Source organism: Xiphias gladius, unplaced genomic scaffold, assembly GCF_016859285.1.
Source record: "Xiphias gladius isolate SHS-SW01 ecotype Sanya breed wild unplaced genomic scaffold, ASM1685928v1 HiC_scaffold_1020, whole genome shotgun sequence".
Taxonomy (NCBI): domain Eukaryota; kingdom Metazoa; phylum Chordata; class Actinopteri; order Istiophoriformes; family Xiphiidae; genus Xiphias; species Xiphias gladius.
The window spans coordinates 1-3,000 of NW_024401305.1; the positions used below are offsets into that span (position 1 = coordinate 1).

A 3,000-nucleotide genomic window follows, 5' to 3' on the forward strand; every position below is an offset into this window, starting at 1 on the left:
GTGAGATGGAAAAATACAATTAACTATATTATTCAACAGTTAAAGTTGATATTACTATACACATACACAGATGCATTTACATATAGGCATTGGATTTTATATACTTGTGAAGATGAATCGTGCATTGTACGATAGCTCCATTGCAGCTACCAGGTTCTCTGTAAGGTCTAGACTTACCAAATCTCAGAACATATCAGCTGTGTAATCATATGAGATATATTTAAGACTGGGTCATAAATGATCCAAACTGAATCTGTCTAGGTGCTGAAGCTTCCCTTTTGAAGTATCCACTGAGGGACTTACTGTCTTTTTCAGAAAATTCTAACTATTAGGTAGAGCTCTGACAACCCTGTTACACTTAATACCGCACACTTGCTAAATCAATTTCAGTCTGCAATAATGCCAAAGCAATACAGTTTAGGATTATACACAGTATGCACATATCTTCCAACATAGACATGTTTTCAAGCCTACTCTTTCACCCATGTACCTCAAACGCAAGACAGAACTAACTCGGGGTCTTTGGTCAAGCTGTAAACTGCAACGCTACTGGCCCGATGTGTTGACTGAAATAGAGAAATATTGGGTTTGGAACTGGAGACGGACCCAGTGTCCCTCATCCTGGGCCTCTCCAGCAGAAAGGTAACATCAAAAATACGATTTTCTCATTCATGCTGCGAGGGAGAACATTTAATTGTAGTGGATTCATGAAAAAGTACCAGCTGTTAAAGGCTGGCAGAGAATACTTTACATGTATATTACATTTAGAAAACAGACCGCTTATATAAAATTTGGGTACCTTATCTGAACTTTGCAGAGCTTGGTGTCTCTGCCATTATGCTGCAAGGATTTTCTTGAATGTTCTTCTTGCACATTATCAATATAACCTATGGTGTTGTGCCTACAAATCTGAGCTGGTATTGTGCGTTTGTTTTGTGTGTTGTCTGTTTAGTCTTCTGTACTTTTTTAAAATTACCTTTGGATTTTATCATGTATCCATCTTCTACTTGTTGTAAAAGTGAAAATAATGAATATATTGCCAAAAAAAGAACATAATATCTAAACTGATTATATTATATATATATTTCACCCCCATATTTTAATAAACATGTACAAAATGTTCCTACCTTTGAATTTATATATATATAAAAAAATACCATGTGCACATTTGCTAACCATTTTATGAGAACATTGATTGTAATTAAATGGTTGATAAATGCTAAGAAAAGGCTCCTATATTTATCAAATACTTAATTTTCTATGTAATACTAAAATATGTACTGTACTTAGGTTACAATCAATGCTTTAGAATCTCACAGTATAGAGATATGCTGTAGAAAATATAGACGGGAATAAAAGATATTAAGAAAAGAGTGGGCAAGAGGAAGAATTTGATGTTAATTGTAGTGAATTTAGCCTGCTAGGTCTTGGACTTTATCATTTAGTTCTTACTTTTTCTTTACAGGCGCACTACATAAACTTTTATTTTTCACTGATCATAACGTGCTTTGGGCAAAAGCACCAAATGAAAGTAGTGCAATGTAATTATACTGTCAATTTAGTGAAAAGCTTTTACTAAACACCACTTCAGTTTGAATAAAACGAAATTGTGGCCAAAGGGTAACAGTAGCACTGAGTAACAAGTCTTGGGTCACTTTACCAAAATGGAAAAAAAAAAAAAAAAAAAGGAGGATTTGGTAAGTTGCTATTTATTTATGTGAGTAGTTTTTTTAGAAACATTATTCTATATTAAAGATAAACATTTTTTAAATATTTTTTACAGTGTTCGTGCTCCTTTCAAGATGTCAGCAAACACCAAAAGGTAATCATTGCTCATACATGTGCAAAATTTGTCAGCTCTCAATGCTTCCCCTCTATTACTTCTAAGATTTGTGAAATGTAAATAGATGGCAGCAATAACCCAGTACGACTTTCTTTTGTACTGGGTTGTAGAAACGACATAAACTGAGCTAGGTGTCATCATGCCTACTCAAACACTTCCCTGTATTGTCATGTTTTCCTTTGTCCCTCTGCCTCTTTAGTTTCTATGTCACCCACATTCAAGGAGATCTACTCTGGGGACTTCATTTATTTGAACTGTGACGGCGCTTCGAGTGGGAGCACAGTGAAATGGTACCATGAAAACAAAGAACAAAACGTGTCAGTAAAAACCTTGGAGATTGCAGTTGCTTCCCCCGAAACCTCCGGCAATTATCAATGTGAGAGCAATGGGCAAAAGAGTGACAACCTTAACATCGATGTCCTTGGTAAATGTACCACATGAATATATGTATAATGGTTCAAACTCCCAAATATGTAAAGGGAGATAATCCATGCATTTAATAGTATAATTTATTTATTTACATTCAGGATCCTCTCCCAGTGCCAATCTCAGTATGAGCACAGGCCACCCAGTGATGCAGACTGGAAGTTCAGTTATCCTGCAAATTGTGAATGAGGATGGTCTGCGGGGATGGAACTGCTGGGTCTACAGGAAACCAGGAACAATTAATAAGATTAAGATTAGGTTGGACAACAGTACGACTTGGGTTTTCCAAACCATGTCACTTAAAGCCTCTGAGTCCATTTTCTGGTGTACTGATAGTACTCAACAAAAAAGAAGTAACCAAATCATAGTCAGGACCTCAGGTAGGCATACAGTCATTTTATTGCCCTGTTACACAACAACAATTCTGTGCCTAAAGATAGACGCCATTGCATTTTATTCCAAAGCATGATTTTAAAGCTTTCAGATTGTAGATATTCATTTCTTAAGATAATGGCAGATCATCATTTTATAACTTTCTTACTCATAGTTTTTTTTAAAACCATTATTTAAATTTTAATTTAATAAATCACTTCATAAATTGACGTTAATTTTTATTGGTATTACTGAATTCACTTATTAGATTTTAACACTGGAAAAAAGTTTTGTTCTGTGTCTTGACCACAGAAATGTTATTTTTAGTTGTTTAGTTTTTTAATTTATAGGGCTAAAAC

The 3,000-nt window shown here is 34.7% G+C and overlaps 1 long non-coding RNA gene across 1 annotated transcript; it reads left to right on the forward strand.

The window, feature by feature from the left end:
* Positions 1–1,674: 1,674 nt before the first annotated feature.
* LOC120787045 lies at positions 1,675–2,994 on the forward strand. The gene is made up of 3 exons (XR_005706853.1): positions 1,675–1,822; positions 2,043–2,267; positions 2,371–2,994. It is a non-coding gene; the product is annotated as an uncharacterized LOC120787045 (long non-coding RNA).
* Positions 2,995–3,000: the final 6 nt, after the last annotated feature.